The sequence below is a fragment of the Saimiri boliviensis genome, chromosome X, assembly GCF_048565385.1.
Source record: "Saimiri boliviensis isolate mSaiBol1 chromosome X, mSaiBol1.pri, whole genome shotgun sequence".
Classification (NCBI taxonomy): domain Eukaryota; kingdom Metazoa; phylum Chordata; class Mammalia; order Primates; family Cebidae; genus Saimiri; species Saimiri boliviensis.
In genome coordinates, this window is record NC_133470.1 from 53,150,403 (window position 1) to 53,176,648 (window position 26,246).

At 40.6% G+C, this 26,246-nt stretch overlaps 1 long non-coding RNA gene across 2 annotated transcripts in view; it reads right to left on the bottom strand.

Annotated features, from left to right (window-relative positions):
* Window positions 1–3,106: 3,106 nt before the first annotated feature.
* Window positions 3,107–26,246, bottom strand: part of LOC120366628 (uncharacterized) — a 110,017-nt gene continuing 86,877 nt past the window's right edge. For both annotated transcript variants that reach the window (XR_005581221.2, XR_012515743.1), the window contains exons 2-4: window positions 13,631–13,694; window positions 11,745–11,872; window positions 3,107–8,488 (exon numbers count right to left, since the gene is read on the bottom strand). This is a non-coding gene — a long non-coding RNA (uncharacterized LOC120366628). The remainder of the gene's footprint in view (window positions 8,489–11,744; window positions 11,873–13,630; window positions 13,695–26,246) is intronic.

The window sequence follows — 26,246 nt, forward strand, 5'->3', positions numbered from 1 at the left end:
ACTTTTGACAGTGTGACTATAATGTGACTTGAAAACAAACTTTTTGAGGTGCATCTTTGTGGGGATCTCTGAGTTACCTATATATGGATGTATAAATCTCTTTTTAGACTTCAGAAGTTTTTAGGTATTCTTTTGTTAAATAGGCTTTCTATGCCTTTGGCTTTCTCTTCACCTGTGGAACACTCAAAATCGGAATATTTGATTACTTTATGGTATCCTATATGTCAAATATGCTTTATTTAATTTTTATTTTTTACGCATTTTTTTTTTGGTGCCTAATTTCAAAAGATCTGTTTTCAGGTTCTAAAATTCATTCTTCTGGTTGATCCAGTCTAACTGTGAAGCCATCAAATGTATAATTTGCATTTATTGAATTCTTTAATAATTCAATTATTAAAGGGTTACTGTTTGCTTATTTTTAAATATATAATATCTATCCCTTTGTTGAATTTCTCATTCATATCATGAATTGATTTTCAATTTTTTGTGTTTAATATGTCTTCTTGTATCTCTCATAAAACATGATTTTGAATTATTTTGACATTTCATAAATTTATTTTTTTATTGAAATTTGTTATTTGAGAATTATTTAATTCTCTTGCAAGTGTCATGAGTTTGAACTTTTATTAGAGAGTTGAATCGTTTGACATTTAAAGTGAGAAGTGTTAATTTGCTATTCGTTTTTTATATGTCTTATACTGTTTGCTTCTTTTTCTATTGCAGCCTTCTTTCATGTTAACAAAATTTTATAGTGATGTCTTTGCTTTTTTAATTTTTTAATAAATATTATGTTTATATATTTATGTTTACCATAAGGATTACATATAACATTTTAATGTTATAACAATCCTCTTAAATTAATATTAAATTAATTACATACAAAAATTCTTCTCTTTTATAGCTCCTTACCCTTCCCAGTTTATGTTCTTGATGTCACAAATTACATCCTTATGTATAGTGTACCTATCAAAGCATTCATAATTGTTTGCATGTTTCTTTTAAAACTCTACCAAAAATGTAAGGTATAACCCAACATTACAATATTACATAGATTGATATTAATTACATATCCTATTTATATGTATACATAGAAATAGACTTTATGCATATAATGTATATACTATTTATATGTTTGTATACTCATATTTGCCTATGTATTTACCTTTACAAATGCTATATCTTCATATATCTTTTAGTTACTGTCTAGCATCTTTTAATTAGAATATAAAGAATTCTGTTCAACATTTCTTGTAGGGTACTTCTTTTTTTATTGTACTTTAAGTTCTGGGGTACATGTGCAGCTCATGCAGGATTGTTGCATAGGTACACACATGACAATGTGGTTTGCTGCCTCCATCCTCCCATCACCTACATCTGACATTTCTCCCTGTGTTATGCCTCCCCAACCTCCCCACGCCCCCGCTGTCCCTCCCTTGCCCCCCCGAACAGACCCCAGTGTGTTATGTTCCTCTCCCTGTGTCCCTGTGTTCTCGTTGTTTAACACCCATCTATGAGTAAGAACATGTGGTGTTTAACTTTCTGTTCTTGTGTCAGTTTGTTGAGAATGATGGTTTCTAGATTTACCCATGTCCCTTGTAGGGTACTTCTAGTGGTCATATGTTTTCTTGGTTTTGTTTGTTTGAAAATGTCTCATTTCTTTCTCATTTTATATATATTACTTTCTCCAATTTTATTCATTAATGTTTTGTAGTGTTGAGTATACAAATATTTCACAGCCTTCGTAAAATTTATTCCTAAGTATTTTATTTTTATTTGAATGTAAATGGAATTGAATTTTTTTTTTTTTTTTTTTTTTTTTTTTTTTTTTTGAGACTGAGTTTCACTCTTGTTGCCCAAGCTGGAGTGCAATGGTGTAATCTTGGCTCACTGCAACCTCTGCCTGCCTGGTTCAAGTGATTCTCCTGCCTCAGCCTCTTGAGTAGCTGGGATTACAGGCATGCACCACTACGCCCAGCTAATTTTGCATTTTTAGTATAGACAGGGTTTATCCATGTTGATTAGGCTGGTCTTGAACTCTGGACCTCAGGTGATTCGCCAGCCTAGGTCTTCCAAAGTGTTGGGATTACAGGTGTGAGCCACTGCGCCCATCCTGGAATTCTATTCTTAATTTCTTTTTCAGATTTTTCATCATCACTATATAAAAATGATACTGCCAGGTGCGGTGGCTCATGCCTGTAATCCGAGCACTTTGGGAGGCTAAGGCAGGTGGATCACGAGGTCAAGAGATGGAGACCATCTTGGCCAATATGGTGAAACCTCTGTCTCCACTAAAAATACAAAAATTAGCCAGGCGTGGTGGCAGCTACTTGAGAGGCAGAGGCAGGAGAATCGCTTGAAACCAGGAGGTGGAGTTTGCAGTGAGCTGAGATTGCGCCACTGAATTCCAGCCTTGTGATAGTGTGAGACTTCTTCCCAAAAAACGAAAAAAATGCTGCAGATTTTGCATATTGATTTTGTATCCTGTAAATTTACTGAATCTGTTTATTATTTCTACTAGTTTTTTGATGGAGCCTTTAGAATTTTCTATATATATAATCATGTCATCAGCACACAAGGAAAAGTTAACTTTCTTCTTTCCAATTTTGATGGCTTTTATTCATTTATTTTGCCTAACTGCTCTGGCTTGTACTTCAAATACTATTGTAAATAGAAGTGGTTATTAGACTTCCTTGTCATGTTCTTGATTTTAAGAAAAAATCGACTTATCATTATTGAGTATGATGTTAGCTATGTGTTGTAACATACGGTCTTTATTGTGTTGTTACGTTTATTCTGTACCTAATTTGTTGAGAAGTTTTATCACGAAAAGATGTAAAATTTTGTCAAAATTCTGTACATGACAGCTAAGTCCATTTGGTCTACAACAGAGTTCAAGTACAGTGGCTCCTTTTTCATTTCATGTTTCAATAATCTACCTGTTGTTACAAGTGTGATATTTAATTCCCTTACAATTATTGTATTGCAGTCTTTGTCTCCCTTAAGATTTACTAATATTTGCTTTACATATATATTACTGTGAAATTGGTTGTATCTATATTTACAGTTGTTATATCAACTCGATTAATTGACTTTTAATTTATATTGACCTTTGCAAATTTCTTTTTCTTTTACTTTTTTTTTTTTTTTTTTTTTGAGATGGAGTGTCACTCTGTTACCCAGGTTGGAGTGCAGTGGCGTGATCTCGGCTCATTGAAGCCTTCTCCTCCCAGGTTCAAGCAATTCTCCTGGCTTAGCCTCCTGAGTAGCTAGGATTACAGGCACCCACCACTACACCCAGCTATTTTTTTTTTTTTTTTGTATTTTTAGTAAAGATGGGGTTTCACCATGTTGGCCAGGCTGGTCTTGAACTCCGACCTTGTGAGCCACTTCCTTTGGCCTTCTAAAGTGCTGGGATTATAGGAGTGAGCCACCACACCCAGCTCTCCTTTTAAAATTTTTATAATCTTTTACTTAATGCCTATTTTGTCTGATATAAGTAGCTATCACTGCTCTCTTTGGTTTCAATGTCCACGGAATACATTTTTCATCACTTAACTTTAAGTCTATGTGTGTTCTTAAAGTCAAACTAGCCTCTTTTAAGCAAGATAGTTAGGTGTTTTATTGTTTAATCCATTCAAGCTTGCTGTATGTCTTTTGATGGGAAAATTTATTTATATTCAAGGTAATTATTGATAGTAAGAACTTACTGCTGCCATTCTGTTCTTTTCTGGTTGTTTGTGGATCCTTTTTTTCCTATTTCCTCTCTTACTGTCTTCCTCTGTGATTTGATGGTTTTCTGTAATATTAGGCTTGAATTCTTTTATCTTTTTCTTTTGTATGTCTAATATACATTTTTGCTGTGTAGTTATCTACCAGACCTTGATATTGGGACTGGAATGATCCTTGTTGGCAAGACCTGTGGGAGATCTTCAGTGTCTGTGAGGGGTGTCAGTAAACTCATCTGTGTCTCTCTGTCCAGTAACTAGGCTCTAGGGCTGGCAATCATGAAGGCTGTAGCCAGTGATGTGTACATGTTTTACTGCAGAAGTTAGTTGTAATCATAAATGTTCCAGCACAGGCCACCGTGTCATGAGGGCTGTGTTCAGAAGTATGTGCTGAGGCTGAGTATGAGTGCACATGTGGCAGTGCTTGCTGTTGGCTCGCACATGAGTGATTGCATAGGTCATCTGAGGTTCAGCAATAAGATGAAGTCATCTGTGCGTGCATGGGCAGCTTCAGGAATAAGCTGGAAGTGCGCACACGTGTGCAGCTGCAGGAGTCAGCTGTGTGTGTAGTCAGTATGTTGGAGGGAGGAGACAAGAGGCATGGCAAGATGCTTATTCAAGCTCAACCATGGGGCTGGACTGGCAGTATGCAACAGCCCAGCTTCAGTGGCCAGCCTTGGGTGTGGAAGATGGTGGGGCTACAGCCTTCAGCAGGAGACCTGGGACTGTTTTTGGGCACAAGCACAGTAGCTGCACTGGGTCTCTGGGACAAACCACCTGCAGAGGCAGCAGTTGGGGTGACTCCATAAAGGAAGAGTCATGGTTTAGTCACCTGGAAAACGCCAACGGATACTGTAGTGAGTCACCTAGTTGGGCTAACCATGGCGGGAGCAGCTCAAGTGGCTCTAGGGAGGGGATTGGAGGGAAGAGAAAGAGAGAGAGAGAGAACATCATCTGGTCAGGTATCTGGTGACTGTCAACGTTGTTTGATGGGTCCCTGGGCCAGTGTGACTGCAGCAGCAGCAGTTTTGACTCTGGGTGACTCCAAAAATAGGGAATGTCTGAGGCACATGGAGATTGTGAAGAAAAATACTGTAGGGCCTTTGGTAGCAAAAACTACAGAGGGTTTCCTGCTCTTTTGTTGGCAGTTGTTTTCCTCACTGGTGAAAACTGCTAAGCTCCTCTTTAGAGAAAGCCAATGGTGTTAGTGATCAAGAACATGGAGTGGTCTGTGCAACGATTGCTGCAGGAGCTGCACAGCCACCAGAAGGGGTAGTTACTGTACTCGATGGAGATGTCTGCTAGAATCCCGTGCTGAGCAGACCACTAGGGTTCACTCTGAGACTATTCACATGGTTGATACTGATTGAGCCTGCCCCCCTTCTTTTTCCTTGCCATCTCCAGATGCCTCACCATACCAGTTCCCCCGCTTATCTGGGTTGAGTGAAACCAAAGCTGGTCATTTGGGCAACATTCCAAAAGCCCGAGGAAGCTGGTTTTATATCCTCCTCTTCTTTTCCGTGCAAGGGGGGCAGACAAGCCAGAGACTTCCCACTCCATGCTGAGAAGTGCCAGGTTGAGGAATGGGTTAATGCAGGTGAAATGAAATGATTCTTTTTATACTTTTTGTGTGGTCCCTCTCAGGTTTTTTTTCACTGTATTTCTGAGGCTCTTAAGTGGGCTCCTAAGCTCTTTCATTTAGTTTTATTCACAACGAATTGTTGGTTCTTTGTGGGAACAGGAAGGCTTGATTGCAGACTCGACTATATGCTGATGTCATTATTTTCATAATTAAATTTTCAATTACAAAAAATATTTAAGAACCTTTTTTGAACATACATTCTGGTATGTTATCTACAATGAAAATAATATTTAGTCTTTGTCTTTAAGAGGCTTCTGTAAAATGGCATAAAACTAAAGTAAAATGGATTAAATAAGTATATTATTTTCATACAATGGAATATTTACACTACAGTCAGAACTGAATAAAGTAGTTTGAGCTGTTAGAATGAAAGGGAGAAAGGAACGGAGCAGAAGCGTCTCAATGCAACACAGATTTATTGGGAGAAAGACCTGCGGAGAGGGGGTACCAGCTAGCGCCAGGGTCCCCTTCCCGCTTACAGGCTGGGGCAGTTATAGGTCTAGGCAGGAGATGTGTGGGATTTTTGTGCAAATGGGGTGGGGGAAATGTGTTTGGCTGCCAATAATGAAGAAATTTAGTGCAGCCAGAAGTTAGGCCTGGGACCTGACAAGATGTTTCTCATGGCTCAGGCCCTGGTGAAATTTTCCGCTCTGACGAGAGTTTGTAAAATGGTGGGGGTCTGCAAAATGGTGCAGCTTAGGCTAACATTCCTATTTCTTACTTTAGTATCAAAAGGAAGAAGGGGCCGGGTGCAGTGGCCCATGCCTGTAATTCCAGTACTTTGGCAGGCCGAGGCGGGCGGATCACTTGAGGTCGGGAGTTTGAAACCAACCTGACCAACATGGAGAAACCCCGTTTCTACTAAAAGTACAAAATTAGCCAGGCGTGCTGGCGCATGCCTATAATCCCAGCCACTTGGGGGACTAACGCAGGAGAATCGCTAGAACCCGGGATGCAGAGGTTGCAGTGAGCCGAGATCGCGGCATTGCACACTCCAGCCTGGACAACAAGAGCAAAACTGTCTTAAAAAAAAAGAAAGGAAGAAGGGCGTCGTTCATCATCTGGCTGCTTCCTGCTGGATAGGGGCGTTGTGATTAGGGCCCGGGTTCTGGAGCTTCAGAATGGCTTCCTCGTAGGCTCTGGTATTGGACTTGGCAAAGGAAAAGGATATTATCAATGTGTTTTTGCATGCTTGCCCAGATAAAATAACTCAGCCTTTGGGAAATGAAGCAGGATATAAGGTTAAATACACATGACCCAATCATTAGTAATAGGAGAAGGAAGATCAGGGGTGCTAGGACAGGGGCAACCCAGGGTATCTATCTTAGAAGGGATGACCCTTGTCACCGGGAGTCACAGACTTGATGTCAGAGCTCTGCAGCCCTGTCACGAAGCCTGCAAACTGCATTGTGAACAATGCCGGATTCATTAATACAGAAACAGCATTCTTCCTGGGGGTATATTCAGGTACCCCCTTTCTCAGCAGTTAGTAGGTCCAGGGCTGTCCAGTTTTGAAGGATGACTCCTGTGAGGAAGTCTATTTGTTGTTGGAGACTGGTAATGGAGGTGTGCATATCTTCTAGGGTGCTATAAAGGGTTGCGAATAGCCTTTGGTATAAGGTGATTGAGGTGGTTATGCCTGCTATTCCAGCGCCGAGTACAGCAGTGGCGCCTAATCCTGTTAGCAGGGTGATGAGGTGTAAAGACCATTTACTTCGTATGGGTGAAGAGGAGATAGAGGCTTCTAGAGAAATTAGAAGTTTGGTTAGGGGGTAGGATGTTGACAGTTGGAGCTTGAAAGACCAGGGTGCAAGTTCCTGACCAGTTGGCTGGTAGGCAAATATATCAGTTTGTACCACACAAAAAGAAGAGGCCGGGGTGGGCAGGCAGAAGTTGTAGGTGAAGGTAGCTAGCCATGAAAGGGTGTTTTCATTCTCCCAAATTGAGTAACTGCCAGCCAGAATGGCACCTGTAAGGGCCTGATAGGGAGTGTTGGCTGGGGATTTGGTGAAGGTGTTTGGTTTTGGAGATACAGAAAGAAATTGTCTTTGTCAACCATTAACCACTGCTGCCCTGGTGTGGTGGCTGTAAGGTACCAGTCGCAAGTGAGGGAATTGTTACATTTTTTCCAGGGGGCACCTTTAAACCAGTGACATAAAGAACAGAGTTTACATGGAGGGAGCTGGGAATTGGATGGTAGAAAAGAAGAGAGGATCAGAGGTGAGGTTCAGGGATGTTTGGATGGTAGGTGAGCCAGAATAGCATAACAGCTACTGCCAGGCAGAGGTGGACATGATTTTGTAATTAAGGTGTAGAATTGACAATCTATAGAGGGTGTGAGGGTAAGAATAAGACCACATAGGGACTGGGGAACCTGTCCCGCCACTGTGGCATGGTTTGGGTTAGAGTAGGTTCAGCTGAGACATAAAAGGGGCGGGGATATGAAAAAAGTTCGAGTAGAAATGGGACCCCCATATTGGTGGTTTAGATGATGTTGTGTTGGTTTGTGTGGATGTTAGTCCAGAATCTATTAGGGGAAGGAGGGCAACAGCCCTCCCGAAACTATGCTTAGAGAGCTGAGTTTGAAGGAAAGGTCTTTAGCTGTGTTTCCAGCTTATGAACCAGTTTCGGGCATGGATCAGTCAAGAATGCCATAGCCGAGTAAGAAATGTGTAAACTCATGTCGGACTGTGTCCACGTAAGTAGTTCGGCAGAAAGAGGCATGAATCAATGGTTGCGTATAGAAAGACAAATCCAACAGTTGGAGGAGAGGGGGAGATTGTGACTGACTTAAGAGGTGGTGTGTGAGGTTGACGAAGGGGGCCCAGCGTTCAGTGATTGGGGGTGGGGACTCAGAATGTCCCATAAACAGAGAAGGCAAAAGGAGAAAAAGGAGATTTGTGTAGGTGTGAAATCTTGGAAGGTGCCTTGTAGCCATAGCTCCTCGATTAACATGAGGAATTGAGATGGATTATCTAAGGGAGTGGGAAAGGGGTACCAGGAGAGATCTGAGATAAGGTATGAAGTAAAAGATTTAAGATTGGAAGTGGAGAGTGTCATGGGCCAGAGCCTTTCGGATGGGTGACTTCTGGAATTCTTGTTAGGCACAGCGAGGTTGGTCCTGTAGGAAAGGAAGAATATTTCTGGGGTGAGGAGACTGGGGTGTGGGTCAGGTGCCTTTTTACATTTGTAATGGTGTATATAATAGTGAAAGTATGTTAACTTTGCAGCAGCGGGGATGGTTAATATAACCTGATAAGAACCCTTCCATTTTGCTGGAGAGGGGAAGTGGGTTCTGTCACCCAGACCCAGTCTTTTGACTGTAAGGGTAAGAAAGTGAGTTGGGAAGAATCCTCAGGTTTGGGGAGGTGAATGTCAGCATACTGTACTGTCTCACTAAGTGTTGAGGGAGGTGCAGTGTTGGCCAAGTGTCCTGTAAGGGAGGGGATGGGGCAAAGTTCTGTGGGACGAAAGGGCTTCCATACATAAGTTCGAAAGGACTTACATTTAGAGATTTTCCGGGGAAAATCCTGAGTCACATGAGGGCCAAGGGAAGAAGTGATATTCAGTTTTCATTTTGATCTCTAGGGAAAGTTTGGTTAACTGTTGTTTTAAGACGGCATTCATCTGATCAACTTTACCTTAAGATTGGGGGTGATAGAGAATGTGAAAAGCCTTAGAAAGCTGTTGAGTGACTTGAGAGATAAACACTGGTCAATTGTCCAAATATATAGATGAGGGGTGGCTGAATCAAGTGATGATGTGTGTGAGGAAGGTAGAGACAACAGTGTGTACCTTTTCGGTGGTAGTAAGAAAGGCTTCTATCCACCTGAAAAGGTATCTACCATTGTGAGGAGATATCAGACTTTCTTTATGGTGGGGTGTATGCGTGAAGTCAATTTGCCAATCCTGTCCTGGCAACTGGCCTTTGGGCCTGATGGGAGGGAAAAGGAGGTAGTTTAAGAGCTCCTTGAGGGGAAGTCTGACTGCAGGCAGAGCAACCTTTAGTGAGTTGTCCATGCTGACAGCCATAGTACGGGAATGTATACAGGTTTTTAGAAATTGGAGCAGGGGGCAATAACCCATGTGGAATTGGTTATGGATGTGGGCCAGGACAGAAAGTTACTGCATCTTGGGTAGGATGAGTTTGTAGTCTAAGTAAAATTAGCCTTCCTTATGAACAGCCCTGGAGCCAGCAAGTGTACCTTTTTCTTCTTGAGTGTATGCTGGGGAAAATGGGCAATAACAATGGTGGTCTAAGCGCTGCCTGCCAGGCTGCCAAATTTGCTAAGAAGTTTCCCTTGGTTGTGACATCTGTAGCCTTTTGGTGTCTCTTGCAATGGATAATGGCGGCCTCTAGTGGTAGTTTAGCTGGCTCCAGCAGATTGTGTATGAGTTTGCCTTTCATTATGGGGGTTCTTTTTGAAGTTAGAAAACTCCTTTCCTGCTAGAGTACAGTAAGAAAATGTAAGGTGTGGTATGCATATTTGGAATTGGCATAAATGTTAACCCTCTTTTGCTTTGCTACAGTGAGGTCCCTGGTTAGAGCAACTAGTTCCGCTTGTTGTGAGGTGATATGGGGTGAGAGAGCACTAGATTCTAGGAGTTTGTATTTTTTGGCAATGATGGCATAGCCAGCTGCCAGATATGGTTCCTTAAAGGAGCTTCCATCAATGAACCACGTGGGTTTCCCCTGCAAAGGGGCTTCTGAAAATGTGTTGGAAAGGGGAGAAGAGGGAGTCTAAAGAGGTCCAGGCAAGAGTGAGGGGATTCAGAATTGCAGTACTTACAGGGAGGAGGGTGGCTGAGTTTAGAATTTTACATCTCTGGAAGGTGTTAAAGGATTGCTGTAAGCAGAATGGTGAGAGGAAAAGAAGAGATCGATTGCTCATGAGGTCCTATAAGTTATGGGAAAATGCAATAGTCATGTGCTGGTAGAGAGTGAGTTTTTGTGTCTCTGGGGCCAGCAATGTAGCTGCACCTAGAACTGTCAAGCATGGAGGCCAGCCTTGGACGACAGAGTCCAGTTGTTTTGAGAAGTATGCAATAGCTTGTGGAAAGTTGCCATGGGTTTGGCACAGAAGTCTAAGGGCAAGGACTTGATTAGAATGAACATGTAGGGTAAAGGGTTTACTGGGGTTGGGTAGTCCTAGTGTCGGGCCATTAAAAGGGCATCTTCCAGTTTTTGGAAGTTGGAGTTATGGGCAAGCTGGGTCCAAACGTTCTAGGGTGGACCCGCATGATGCCATGCAGAGTGGTTTGGCCAATAGGCCATAATGATCCACAGCTGGAAGTACCCCACAAGACCCAAAAAAGAAAGGTCCTTCTTGGTGTAGGGAAGGGGTACATACCTTATTAGTTCCTTCCATCGGGCTAGCATGGCTCAAGAATTAGGGGTTAAGGTGAGTTGAACGTAAGTGACTTGTGTTTGAGCTACTTGAGCCTTTGTAGGTGAAACCTGATATCCATGGCCACGGAGGAAATTTAAAAGTTGAGTGATGTGTTGGATGGATAGATCAAAAGAGAGACTACAGAGAAGGAGGTCATTGATGTATTGAAGGAGGGTGTTGGAACAAGGAAAAGCGTGGTTAAATCCTTGGTGAGAGCCTGTCCAAATAGGCGGGGGTTATGCTGGAACCCCTGTGGGAATGCAATCTGTTAGGTGGGCGAATGTGAGATCCAACACAGAGAAGTGTGTGGTAGATGGGGGAATATGGGACAGTAGAATATAGGGCTTGGGGACCACTGGATAGGCTGGTACCTCTGCTTGGTTAATGACATGGAGATCTTGGACCAAGTGGTAAAATCTGTTTTTTTGACAGCCAGGATAAGGGTGTTTAGGGGAGAGTTAACAGACTTGAGAATCTGAGCTTGTAAAAGTTTACATGTAATAGGTTTGAGGCCCCTGAGGCCAGCTGGGCCAAGGGGATATTGAAGCTGATAAAGGAAAATGGAAGGGTCTTGGAAGGTTATTTTGACTAGGATATGATGTGTGACTATTGTGGTTTTAGAGATGTTCCACACTTTCGGATTGATAGAAAGTAACAGGGAGGATAGCAAAGATGAGGAAGAAGAGAGGGAAACATCTGGGCAGCAGAGTAAAATAAAAGGGGTAAAATTGGGGGAGGCTAGTTCTATGGAGGCCTGGAATTTACTCAGTATGATCCACCCCAAGATAGTGGTAGGGCACTAAGGGATAACTAGGAAGGAGTGGTTGAAGGGGGTATTGAATATGTTGCATAACAGGGGACCAGTCTGTGCCTGGAGGGGATTCTATTGACTTTCACAATAGAAAGAAGAACTGAGGAGGGGTGAAGAATATTCTGGTAAAACTGAGTAACTAGTTCCAAGATGAAAAAGGAAGGACACAGGCTTACCAGAGACTGACAGCGTTACCCTGGGTTCCGATGTGGTGATGGCGGTGGGGATGGCAGGCCCTAGGCCCCGTCAGTCTTCAGCAGCCAGGTCTAGAATACTTGACAGACTGGAACCTGGGCTGGAGGACCTGTTTGAGTTAGAGGTGGTCAAGTCGGGTGAAGACTGTCCCTTGATACCACAGATGGAGCAAGATTTTGAGGGTGGCCCGAGATTGGGGCAGGCCCTTGCCCAGTGACCCTGTTGGCTACACTTAAAATAGGCTCTTGGTGAGAACTTCCATGAGGTTGAGTTGAGGATTTTGGGGTACGTTGGGAAATCTTGTTGTATGACAGCTGCCAGCATCTGGTATTTAGTTTGATCTCTTTCAAGCTTTTGGGTTTTTAGCTCTTCCTCTCTATTGTTAAAGACCTTGATGGCTACTTTAAGTCTCCTTGGGAAGTTTAAGGGCCATCCTCCAGTCTTTGGAGTTTCTTTTCGATGTCGGGGGCTGACTGGGAAAAAAAGTGTAAGTGGAGGTAGATTCTGTCCTCCTCAGTGTCAGGACTTAAGGTGGTATATTTAATCATGACTTCTGAAAGGCGGGAGAAAAAAAGAACAGGGTTTTGTCGGGGGCCTTGAGTGATTTATTTATCTTTTCATACTTGATAGCCTTAAGGGTGGCTTTTTCATGCCAGCTAGGAGGCATGTTTTCATATGGCCTAGTTTCTGTCTGTCTGCAGAAGTTGACTGATAATTCCAATTGGGGTTAGTTCTGGGAACAGCTAAGGTTCTGATTGGGTTATGGGCAGCTTCTTCTCAATGGAGGGTGTCTGCATGAGCCTTATCCAGATACGTTCCCTGTTCTCCAGAGTGAGGGAGGAGGAGAGGATGACATAAATGTCATGCCAGGTAAGATCATAAGATTGAGTGATATAGATAAATTCCTTGTGGAAGGACGTGGGGTCTGTGGAAAAGGAGCCAAGTCTCTTTTCAAGATGAGAGAGGTTAGCTATAGAGAAGGGAACATGAACTCGGACTATTGAGGACAGTCCTCACAACTTCCCCCAAGGGGAGGACTTTAGAGGGCTTCTGGCCCTGTGCCTGGTTTTCAGCAGCAGAAGGGGGCTGGGCATGAGATCAGGTATGGTGGGGAGAGGGAAGAGGAGATGGGGAACAAGGATAAGGGGATGGGGGAGCCAAAGGGGCAGGAGGAGGAGACGGTGGTGGGAGTGGGGCTGAGGGGTGGTGGGGATTCGTCTGCTGGGTCAAAATCGGAGGAGGAGGAGGGCTTGTCTGGAAGGTGAGGAATTTTGTCAGGTTTCTTATTTAAGAGGAGGATCCGGTAAGGTGAATAGGACTGACAGAGGGAATTGGCAAAATCCTGGATATAGGGCATCTCAGACCACTAGCCATTGTGCTGGAGGAAATTTTTGAAATCATGTTGAATTTGGAAGTCAAAAGTTCCATTCAGGCCAGCGGCCATCATTTTCCAGCTTATACTGGGTCCAGGCCACATTACAAAGGAAAATAAGGCATTTGGTTTTAATGCAGTCTGCCAAGGCTGGTGCTCGGAGGTTCCAGATGAGACATCTGAGAGGGGTGTCTTGAGGGGATTCCAAGGAGCCCTGCCCCATATGAGTGGCTGGGAGGGTGAAAAATGTGGAGGAGGGGAGTGAGTATCCTCATTTCAACCATGAGAAGGGATGGAGAAGAGCCGGGGTGTCACCACAGCTCTTCGAGGTCCCCCAGAAACTGGAGTGGCCAGAGCGTGGGCGTTCAGAGTGCATCCCCTGAGAAGGCAGGCCAGGGTCACTCAGTGGTGACTGGGGAATCCTCTTAACTGGCGCTGGGGTTTTCTAACAGGCAGAAATATAAGAGGAATCAGAGGGTGGAAAGGGAAACTCACCCACAAATTGGAGGCTGGTGTTGGATGCGAAGTCCAGCAATGGGAGTGGTCCTTGCCAGAGCCACTGAGAGGAAAGAAGAGGAAGGAGAAAGCGCTGGGAGGATGGGGCCGAGAGAAAGGATTCCACCGTAGAAAGAGGAAACTGGACAGGGCTGGGAAAGGGAGGCCAACCAGGATTTGGGAATTAGCCTGGGGCGAGCTGCCGCTGCCTCTTCCTTCCCAGGTTGCAAGAAAGTACCTCTCTATTGTGGGATCCAGACCCCATCCCAGGTTTTGACACCAAATGTACGAAAGGGAGAAAGGAATTGAGCAGAGGCGGCTCAAGGACAACACAGTGCATTAGGAGAAGGGCCTGCAGATAGTGGGTACAAGCTAGCGTCAGAGCCCCAGTCCCGCTTACAGGCTGGGGCAGTTCTAGTCCTGGGCAGGAGAGGTCGGGGATTGTTGCAAAAATGGGGTGGGGGCCGTGTGTTTGGCTGCTGATAAAGGAAGAAATTTACTGCGGTCAGGGGTTAAGCCTGGAGCCTGTCTGACGGGATGAATTTATTGCCCTCAGGGGTTAGGCCTGGGACCTTTCCAACAGGATGTTTCTCACAGCCCAGGCCCTGGTGGAATTTTCCACTCTGACCAGAGTTTGTAAAATGGTGGGGGGTCTGCAAAATGGTGTGGCTTGGGCTAACACTGCCAACTTGCATCACTTTCACAGACAAAATATTGGGCAGAGCACCCGAAGATAATACACAAAATGAAATTGCTTTGGTAAATACTGAAAACATGCAAAACAACTCAAATGTTATTTATATATATTAAAATATGTACTAGGATAATAATACATGGAAAGATAAACACAAGAAAGAGAGGGAAATAGGATCACATTATAATACAAAAATATTTTAATTTTATTTGTAATGAATTATTTTTTAAAGAGAAGCTAAAACAAGTATAAAAATGTTAGAATTTAATAGTTGGATGGTATGCATTTAGGAATTTATGTTAATCCCTTTACTATTGTACCTGTTGGAAATATTTCATTATTAATGTTAAATATTATTTTGCAAAGATAAAAAGGTATATTAATAAACTTATAGGGATAGAAATAAATAAATATGATAAATAATAAATCAATTATAGTAAAATGTTAATATTAGAAGGTTGGTTATGAATAGTTGGATATTCCAAACCTAATTCATTTAACATTTCGGAATGTTTAAATATTTTTTAATAAAATATTTGAGTAAAATAATTACAGTGATCAGTTTTTGAAATGAAATGAGCAAATGATACAACAAAATGATTATTTCTAACTCAGCAGTTGTTTGTGTTATATGAATCAATGATAGGATGAAATAAAACTTCTCAAATTGGAACAACAAATATGTGTGGTAAAATTTTGATACTAGCATGCAATTCATTTAAATGAAAACGAAACAAGGAAAATACACAAATACTGCCAATACACAGAAATAAAAATGAAAAAATAATTAAATTAAAAGTTAGGCACTAAAAACAGTATTTCAAAAAGTCTATTTTAAATACAATATAGAAAATGATTATAAGAAATATACTCAAACTTTATTTTCCTGAAGATTACTGACTAGAAGTTTTTCCAACATGTCTAATCCACTTAGAAGAACAAAAATAGTGGTTCTTTTCTGGAAATTATATAACAAGGAACAAAGCAGTTAAGCAGAAAGTCAAAAGAAAATTCTGAATCTGAGAACGAGAAGGAGGGCATGAAGCTCTCTTGGCTGGAACCAGCTAAATACTGGGTATGGGTATGAATCTCCAATATGGGAGAGCATGACTGAGTGCTTCTCTGAAGTCCACTTTTCCACTGGGGAATGGTGAAATCCAGGCCACAGGACAGCACCTAAAGTCTCTGAATCCTTAGATCTAAACTTGGGGAATGGCCGGGAGACTATAAGAAAGAACAGCTCTGGAAAGTGTTCCATGTACTTTCCCAGGGTACCTAAAGAAAAATGACATTCTAGAGTTTAGCTCTTAGCAAGCTCTGTGGGGTTAAGGGAGCTTACAGCAGTGGCAATCTCTGTCATTAGAGAGACTTGCACTGAAGCATGGAAAACTAGGCCTCAACTGGGGAGGAGCTCCCACAACTAGCACAGAGATATGAGTGTAGTGTGGACTCCAGCTGCTGGTACCAGAACTGAGCTTCTCTTCCAGGGCCAGAGCAGGAGAAGAATTGCCTGGGAGGCATGGTATTGACCAAGTCAGTGACTTCTAATACTAGGGGTTTTGTTGCAAACTAGAAGAAAATTGCAGTGACTAGCCAAATATCCAAACTGCTTGCCACATTTGGTACAGGAGAGTGAATGATGTCAGTTCTGAGGTGTGAGGGGGAAGCACGTTTCACTTTCACTGGCTAAAAATGTGGCACTGGGACCACCTCTCCCTCTCTGTGCTGATACCTTGATGCAAAAACAGTTGCCCCTCACCCATGCATTTTTCCAGAGGCCTGAGTACCATTTTCCCACCCCAACAGGGCTGATGCTTTAATCCACCGTTGTAGATCCTGACTGTAAGGTTCCCGTGACTAGTTCTGCTTAGTTTCAACTCCAACCCAAGGCAGAACATGAGACTCATGCCCCTGAACATCCCATGGCCTAATCACCACCTGGGACACTTGAGCAATTTTCCCAGATGAAGAGGTTGGGCATAAACACTTCCGACACCACTTTAGTTGGCTCTAACCTGCAAGCACCAACTACTGGCATGGAGGTGAACTTGCACAGGACATTACAATAACAGCTGACATAAGAGTACAACACTCAGGAATGAGAAAATGTTTTTATGACCACTGCTACCTGCATGATGCATGCCACCCTAGCTGTTCAGTTCAGGAAGTCATGAGAGCACTCACCCATTTCGTACACCTGGCATTTGAGAAAGATCACATTAAGGGTATTTATAACCAAAGAAATCATACGATCTTTGCCACTGCACACAGCCAAACAGCCTCACACAAGATACACCAGAGTCACGTCAAGAATAGGCTCCCTCAAGAAAGTAAATTAAAAAATAATAAAAAAAGACTGATATTCCAGATATTCAGAGATCAATGTAAAGATAAAGGATCCTGAAAAATCAAGGCATTATGACACTTTCAAAGGATCACAATAATTCTCTAGCAATAGATTCTAACAAAAAAATCCTCAAAATGCCAAATAAGTCGAACATTGATCTTTAAAAATCTCAATGAAATGCAAAAAAAATGAAACCAATACAAAGAAATAAAAAATCAATCCAGAATATAATCAACTTATTAAGAATATAAATACCTGTAAAAAAATGTCAAAATTTCAACAATATACCAAAACAAGCAAAATAAAGAATCTCAGAACTTGAAGACAGGTGTGTTAAAATAGTCCACTAAGACAAAAACTTTAAAAAAGAATAAAAGAGAATGAGAAAGGCCTTCAAGACTCATGAGACTAAGATCTACTTAATTTTCAAATTATTTGTATTCCCAAAAGGAATAAAAATTTTAAAATTAGAGAGAAACTATTTAAAGAAATAATTGATGAAAGCTTTCAGATTATACAAAGACATGTACACTTTCAGGGGGCCCAATAGTCTCTTGGAAAATACATTATAAAAAGGAATTCACTACAATATACTCTCATCAGATTGTCTAAAAAATGTGAAAAAAAGAATTGTAAAATTATCAAGAGAAAAGTGTCTGAGGACCCATAAGGAAACCCTATCAGACTAAGTGAAGACATATTAGCAGAAAACTTAAAAGTCAGAACAAAATGAGACAGTGTTATCAAATGTTAAAAAAAAGCTGCAATCAAGAATTTTATATACAGCTAGATTAAGCTTCAAAGATGGATAAATAATTTCCAGAGAAGCAAATGCTGAGGAAATGCATCACCACTGCACTGACTTATAAGAAATGCCCAAAGGAATCCTAAACATGGAAATGAAAGGTCAATATCCACCATCATGGAAACAACCAGAAAAACAAACTTCACAGGTATTGTAAAACAATCACACAAATGATGAAGATAAGTAAATCAAATGTTGATTCAATATAGTATCACCAAACTCCAAAGACTAACAGAGAAAAATAATTTATAAAACAGCTGGATAATACTTTTACACATTTTTACTTTTTAACAAAATGACAGTTACTAAATGTAATATATCATTATTAACCCTAAATGTAAATGGATTAACTGGTCCACTTAAAAGACATAGTTTAACGAAATTGATTTAGAAAACCATGATCCAACCCTATGAAGCATATAAGAAACTCACTTTACCTCTAAAGATACCTTTAGACCTAAAGCAAAGGATGAAAAAAATGTATTACGTGCAAATAGAAACAGAAGGCAGGAGTCACTATATCTATATCAGATAAAGCAGTCTCTAAATCAAAAACAGTAAAAAAAAGACAAATATGATCATCATATTATAAAAAATATAATGACTAAGTAATCAGTTCAGTAAGAGGATATAACAGTTTTAAATTTATATGCACCAAACACCAAAGCTCTTACATTCATAAACATATATTACTAGACCTAAAGAAAAAGATATACAGCAATTCATTAATAGTGGGGGACCTCAGTGCCCCACTTACAGCGCTAGAGAGATCAATGATACAAAAAATATCAACAAAGAAACTTTGGATTTATGTTTTATTTTAGACCAAATGGACCTAACATGCATTTATAAAGCATTCTACCACAACTGCAGAATATACATTCATTCTTCTCATTGGACATGGAACATTCTCCAAGACAAACCATATGTTAGGCTATAAAACAAGTCTTAACACATTTTTAAAAATTGTAATAATATCAATTGTATCTTCTCAGATCACATGGAAAAAACAGAAATATATACCAAGAGGAAACATTGAAAATATACAAGTGCACGGGAATTAAACAACACACTCCTGAATATTTAGGTCAATAAAGTTAAGACAGAAATTTAAGAAAACCTTTGAAATGAATAAAAATGGAAATACAATATACCAGAACTTCTGAGATATAGCAAAGCCAGTGCTAAGAAGAAAGTTTATACCCGTAAATGGCTACATCAACAAAGTAGAGCAATAAAAAAATAACAACCTAATGTCACACTTCAAGAAACCAACAAACCAAGAACAAACCAAATCCAAAGTTAGCAGAAGAAAATCAATCAATCAATCAAAGCAGAACTAAGTAAACTACATCAAAAACCAAACCAATACAAAGGAATCCATAAAACAAAAAAACTGGTTATTCAAAACAGAAAAGAAACAGAATTGATCAACAGAATTGATAAACCACTAGCTAGGTTAATCACTACAATTCATACCACACACATAAAAATGATCATCTGATACTATTTTAAACAACTAAATGCTCACAAACTTAAAAACCTAAAGAAAATAGATACATTTTGGGACACAACTAACCTCCCAAAAACTGTAAACAAAGAAATAGCAATCCAGAACAGACCAACAATGAAGAAGGTGATTGGAACAGTAATAATTTAAAAAACCCAACAACAAAAAATCCATACCTATACAGATTCATAGTTGAATTCTACTTAACCTCCAAAGAAGAATTAATACCAATACTCCTGAAATTGTTCCAAAAATTTGAGGAGGAGGGAATTTCCTCTAACTCATTCCATGAAGCCAGTATCATCCTGACATAAAAACCAAACAAAGAAAATAAAAACCAGAAAAAGTACAGACAAATAGCACTGATGAACATAGAAGCAAAAATCCTCAACAAAATACTAGTAATTCAAATCAAACAGCACATCACAAAGATTCTACACAATGATCAAGTTGGTTATATATCATAGATGAAAGGATGGTTCAATATACACACATCAATGTATATGATAAATTGTGTAAAAATAATTGAGAACAAAAATCATATGATCATCTCAATATACACAGAGAAAACTTTTTATAGAATTCAGCATCCCTTCATGATAAAACCTTCAATAAACTAGGTATAAAAAGAACATAACTCAAAATAACAAAGACCATATACAAGAAACCCCAAACCAACATCATAGTCAATAGAGAAAAGTTGAAAACTTTTTCCTCTAAGAACTGAAATAAGACAAGAATGCAGCTTTCACCACTCATATTAAACATAGTAATAAAAGTCCTAGCCAGAGCATTCAGGAAAGTGGAAAAAATAAAAGCCATCTAGGTTGGACAAGAGGAAGTAATATTATTGCCATTTGCAGATGTTATGCTCACATATATAGACAATCCTAAGGATTCAACCAAAGATTTCCTAGATTTGATAAATGAGTTTAATACAAATTTAGGATACAAAATAAAGGACTAAAAATCAGTAGCCTATTTATAAAATAATAATATTAGCTGAGAACAAAATCAAGAAGGAAATTCCATTTAAAATATCTACAATAAATATTTAAGTATATATTTAACCAAGAGAGTGAAAGAAAAACTGCAAAACACTAACAAAATAAATTATAGTAATACAAATGAAGAAACATCTCATGCTCATGAATTGCAAAAATTAATATAGTTAAAATGACCATACTGACCAAAACAATCTAGAGGTTCAACCCATCTATCAAAATATAAATATTATTTTTCACATAATTAGCAGAACAATAGTGTAATTCACACAAAACAATAAAAGTGTGTAAATGGCCAAAGCAATCCTAAGTGAAAAGAACAAAGGTGGAGGCATCACATTACCTGACTTCAAATTATACTACAAGGCTATACCCAAACAGCATGAAACTGGTATGAAAATAGACACACATGTTAATGTATCAGAATAGAAGACCCAGTGGTTCATGCCTGTAATCTTAGCACTTTGGGAGGCTGAGGCAGGAGGATTGCTTTAGTCCATGAGTTTGAGATCAGCTTGGGCAACATGGCAAAACTCAATTTCTACAAAAAAGATACAAAAGCCAGGCATGTTGGTGCACACCTGTAGTCCCAGTTACCTGGGTGGCTGCAGTGGAAGGATTATGTGAACCCTTGAGGTCAAGTTTGCAGCAAGCCAAACTTGCTCCACTGTATTGCATGGGCAACAGAGTGAGACTCTGTAAAAAAAAAAAAAAAAAAAGAAAGAAAGCAAGAAAGAAAAATACTTAAGTAAGAGACATGAATGAAATTATTACATACCAGAAGGGAATCCAGGAAAAACTCTTCTGGATATTAGTTTAGGCAAATAATTCATGATTAAGACATCAACAGGATGGGCAATAAAAACAAAAAATAGACAAATGGCACTTAAACTGAAAAGCTTCTGCACAGCTTTCTTTACCCTCTCAGTGGGCAGGAGTGCAGCGTGACCCCCTCCAGTCACTGAACACCATTGTAAATAGAACCTTGGCAGACACAGAGCCAGCCAGTCCGACCCTTGCAGGTTGCCCACTCTTTCACTAACACTGAACAGAAAACAGTGGATACTTCCCTGTCCTGAGCAGCTACTCCTGATTGTGAAGCACTGAGAAGGCACCCACACCTGTATCTGCCAGAAGCCCACCCTTGAGCCAGCACCATCTCCAGCATGACCACTCGCCCCATGAGCCAACACCTGAGCCAACACCATCACCAGCATGACCACAGTCACCAGCAGGGGCTGCCTGTGCCTCCCTCCCACCTTGCATTGCCTTCACCACTGTGGTAAACATTTGCAGGGAGGCAGGTACCCTGGCACCAACTTAGCACACTGCTGCAGCTGCTGCTACTGCTGCTGCTGGCATGTGTGAATGTGGAAGGATCTGGCTGTCAATGCACTATAAAATGTTTTGGCTGACAATATCCATTAGAGTGTAGTGAACAGCAGTCCAAGAGCACCTTGGCCCTCACAGTGCAGTAAATTGCTAAATTCAAGGAGGCAAAGAGCAAAGTTGAGACACAATGCAAGTTCCCCACAGTTAGGGAATGCAGTCCAAATGTTGGGAGGTAAGTGTTCACCACCTAAAATCTTCCAGAAAAGAAACCAATTGACTGTGTGGACTGAGATCTGATTTTTTTTTTTTTTATCTTGCCCAAATTCCTAACCAAGGGATCTGAGGAGTCATGCCCTACAAACTATAAATTATCATCAGATGAGTTTTATTTAACCCTATATATTGTGACTTACTTTCTAATCTGACTCCGGCATAACATTATGTGACAAAGATGAAAAACAAAATATTTTACCCAAAAACATGTTTCTTTGTCGTAATTTGAAATGGTCTTTTAAAGCTGTCCTTTGTGGGGGGAAAATTTGCATATGTAAAGACTCTCTAATAAGATAGCTAGATCTTTTTCTTCCAGGCCCTCCCAATCCTGAAGATATTAACTGAGACCCAGCACCTTTTAAAGATCTGAATAGGAAACATTTGTCATCTATTGTCTCTAAGGGCAGCCACTATGAGACTTCAGAAACCTTGGTCTCCACAATCTTTTATCTTAACCTGAACATTTCATTTCTATTAATCCCAGGTCTTTTGACAAACTCAACCAATAGTAAACAAGAAAATGTTTAAATTTACCTATAGTCTGGAAGCCCTGCTTTTAATGGTCCTGTCTTTCTCGACTAAACCAATTTATGTCTTAAATGCATTTGATTGATGTTTCATGCCTTCCTAAAATGTACAAAACCAAGCTGCACCCCAACACATGTTCTCAGGACCTCTTGAGGTTTGTATCACAGCCATGGTCACTCATATTGGGCTCAGAACAAATCTCTTCAAATATTTTACAGAGTTTGACTCTTCATCAACAGCTGCATCCAACTTATACCACAATCAAACCCTCAAAGTAATTAGATAGGATAGAAAAAAGTAAGCAACCAAAAAGATTGTTGGAAGATAAGCACAGAAAGACGAGAAAGAATTAACCCAAGATCCTGACAACTCAAAAAGCCTGGGTATCTTCTTTCCTCCAAATGACCACATCTCCTCTCCTGCAAGAGTTGTGAACCAGGATGAGATGTTAAAAAAACAAAAATATAATTCAGAATATGAATAGGAATGCAGATCATTGAGCTCCAGGAGTACACTGAAACCTAATCAAAGGAAGCTAAAAATCATGATAAAACAATTCAGAAGTAGACAGACAAAATAGCCAGTATAGGAAAGAACATTACTGTCCTGATAGAGATGAAAAACACACTATGACAACTTCACAATGAAATCATAAGTATCAATGGCAGAATAGACCAAGTAGAAGTAACGAATCTCAGAACTTGAAGCCTATCTTTTTGCAATTAGACAGGAAAACAGGAACAGACCAAAAAGAATGCAAAGTAATAAACAAAATATTTGGGAAATATGGGATTATGTAAAGAGACCAAATCTATGATTCAGTGGTATACCAGAAAGAGCCAGGGATCACTTGGAAAACATATTTCAAGCTATCATCCATGAGAACATCCACAACTTAGATAGAAAGGCCAACACTTAAATTCAGGAAATGCAGAGAACCACAGTTAGATACTTTACAAGATCATCCCCAAGACACATAATCACTGAATTCTCCAAGTTCAAAATTAAAAAAAAAAAAAAAATGTTAATGGCAGCTAGAGAGAAAGGTCAGGTCACCTACAAAAAAAAAGTCCATTAGACTAACAGCATATCTCTCAGCAGAAACCCTAAAATCCAGAAGAGATTGAGGACCAATATACAACATTCTTAAAAGAAAAAAAATTCCAAACCCAGAATTTCATATTCATCCAAACTATGCTTCATAAATGAAGGAGAAATAATATCCTTTTCAGACAAACAAATGCAGAGGTAGTTTGTTATCAGCAGATCTACCTTATAAGAGCTCCTGAAGGAAGCACTAAATATAGAAAAGAAAGACCATTACCAGCCACTAAAAAAACACACTGACATACACAGACCAGTGACACTATAAAGCAAACACATAAACGAGTCTGTAAAATAACCAGCTAATATCATGACAGGATCAAATCCACACATCAATACTAACCTTGAATGTAAATGTGCTAAATGCCCCAATTAAAAGTCACAGAGTGGCAATGTAAATAAAGAAAGAAGACCTGAGACTTCTGCCTAGATGGTCGAATAGGAACAACTGTAGAGCACAGTTCCCAAAGAGAGCGATGCAGAAGATGAGTGATCTCTGCATTTCCAACTGAGGTACAAGGTTCCTCTGAATGGGATTAGTTGGACGGTGGATGTAGCCCAAGGAGGGCAAACCGAAGCAGGATGGGGCACTGCCTCACCAGGGAAGTGCAATGGGCTGGATGGCCCTCCCTCCTACCCAATGGAAGCCATCAGAAACTTTTCCAGCCACTCTGCAGCTCCGGTTCCAATGATGTGCTTCTCCCATGGTCTTTGCAGCCCACAGACTGGGAGATAACCACCTGCTGACAGGCACCACGGGTTTCCAGGGAAATCTGGTTGGCCAATTCAGCCTCTGCCACAGGCCTCAAGTTTCTAGCACAATTCTGAGCTGCCATTTTGACTGGCGCCTGGAGTCCCTGTGAGACAGAACTGTCCATACTCCAGAGAGAAAGGGGGATGAAGGCGAGGAGCCAGGTGATCTGGCTCGGCAGGTCCCACCCCTATAGAGACCAGCAAACTAAATCCCACTGGCTTGGGATTTTCACAGCCAGCAGAGCAGTTTGAGCTCTACCTGAGCTGGTTGAGCACAGTGTGGGGAGGGGTGTCTGCCATTACCAAGGCAACTGTTACCTTACCTGTGTAAACAAAAGCACAAAGATGTTTACACAGCAGCTAGGCGGAGCCTGTGGCAACTCAACAACACCTCTGCCAGCAGACTGTGACTAGACTCCCTTCTTGCTGGGCAGGGCACCTCTGAAAAAAGGATGCAGCCTGTCAGGGACTTATAAATAAAGCCAAACCTTCCTGGGACAGAGCACTTGGGAAAAAAGGTGGTTGTGAGTTCCACTGCTGCAGACTTAAACATCCCTGCCCAGCAGCTCTGAAGGGAGCAATGGAGCTCCAAGTACAGCACTTGAGCTCTGATAAAAGACAGACTGCCTCCTCAAGCAGCATCCTGACCCCTCTATATCCAAAGAGTCACCTCATACAGGAGAGCTCTGGCTGATATCTGACGGGTACATTTCTAAGATGAAGGTACCAGAGGAAGAAACAGGCAGCAATCTTTGCTGTTTTGCAGCCCCCATGGGTGATTCCCAGGCAAGCAGTGTTGAGAGTAAACCTCAGGCAGTCCTGCGGCAGAGGGGCTTGACTGTTAGCAGGAAAACTAAAAAACAGAAAGAAATAGCCTCAACATCAACAAAAAGGACATCCACTCAGAGACCCCATCCAAAAGTTACTAACTTCAAATACCAAAGGTAGACGAATCCATGAAGAGGGGAAGAAACCAGCACAAAAATGATGAAAACACCAAAAACAAGAATGCCTCTCCTTTTCCAAGGGATCACAACTCCTCATCAGTGAGGGAACAAAACTGGATGGAGAATGAGTTTGACAAATTGACAGAAGCAGGCTTCAGAAGGTGGGTAATAACAAACTTCTGAGCAAAGGAACATGTTCTAACCCAATGCAAAGAAATTAAGAACCTTGATAAAAGGTTAGATAAAATGCTAATTATCATCAGGTTAGGGAAGAACATAAAAGTCTTGATGGAGCTGAAAAACACAGCATGAGAACTTCACAAAGCATATACAAGTTTCAATAGCTGAATCAATCAAACAGAAGAAAGGATATCAGAGATTGAAGATCAACTCAATGAAATAAAATGAGAAGGCAAGATTAGAGAAAAAAAGTGAAACAAAGCCTCCAAGAAATATGAGATAATGTGAAAAGACCTAATCTATGTTTGATCGGTGTACCTGAATGTGACAGGGAGAATGAATCCAAGCTGGAAAACACTCTTCAGGATATTATCCAGAAGAACTTACTCAACCTAGCAATGCAGGCCAACATTCAAATCCAGGAAATACAGAGAACACCACAAAGATATTCCTCAAAAAGAGCAACCCTGAGGCATATAATCACCAGATTCACCAGGGTTGAAATGAAGGAAAAATGCTATGGGCAGCCAGAGAGAAAGGTTGGGATACGCACAAAGGGAACAAAGGGAAGCCCATCAGACTCACAGTGGATGTCTCAGAAGAAACCCTACCAGCCAGAAGAGACTGGGGACCAATATTCAATATCCTTAAAGAAAAGAACTTTCAACCCAGAATTTCATATCCAGCCAAACTAAGCTTTGTAAGTAAAGGAGAAATAAAATCCTTTATGGACAAGCAATTGCTGAGAAATTTGGTAACCACTAGGCCTGCCTTACAAGAGCTCCTGAAGGAAGCACTAAACATGGAAATGAACAACCAGTACCAGCCACTACAGAAAAATACCAAATAGTAATGACTGTCAACACAATAAAGAAACTGCATAAACTATAACAACCAGCTAGTATTGAAATGGCAGGATCAAATTCACACATAACAGTATTAACCTTAAAGGTAAATGTGCTAAATGCCCCAATCAAAAGATACAGACTGGCAAATTGGATGGAAAGTCAAGCCCCATTGGTGTGCTGTATTCAGGAGACCCATGTCATGTGCAGGTACACATAGACTCAAAATAAAGGTGTGGACAAAGATTTATAAAAAAAAAATGAAAAGCAAAAAAGGAAGGGACTGCAATCACA